Here is a 571-nt window from a genome sequence, read left to right on the forward strand (position 1 = left end):
AACAGTTCACTCTCATCAAGTCGACGAGCCGCAAATCAAGTCTTTTGTCAGCTTCGGCAAGCATTTGCGCAGGATATTGCTTCCTGTCTTCGACGACTTGCAGTTTCGACTCGCCTTCCGTCTTCTACCGGTGCGATCGAGGTTTTGGTTTCTCGAGAAAGCAAACCCACGTATTCGGTACTGTGTCCGCAACGGGTGCGATGCCATCGAGACCGAACAGCACTTGTTCTTCGACTGCATGCTCCCATCACAGCTCTGGCGGCAGGTGCTCCAGCTGAAATCACCGTTCTTCGTTGAGCGTCCAACATGGCTCGACATTGCTTTGGCCAAGAAGAAGCGCGTACGCGACGATTGGGAAGCCTGTGAAGACGTGGTTGGCGACGTCTGGCACACTCTTCGCTCAGTAACAATCCACTTCTTATGGTCCGACCGCTATCGTAACCACAACTTCCTTGACATGTAACATAAGATTGTATATTAGGTTATCGTAACCACAACTTCCTTGACATGTAAATATTAGGTATGATACAGTTTAGTTTATATACATAGCTAGGTAAAATTGAGAAGTCAC

Source organism: Plasmopara halstedii (assembly GCF_900000015.1).
Source record: "Plasmopara halstedii genome assembly, contig: Scaffold_262, whole genome shotgun sequence".
NCBI lineage: Eukaryota > Oomycota > Peronosporomycetes > Peronosporales > Peronosporaceae > Plasmopara > Plasmopara halstedii.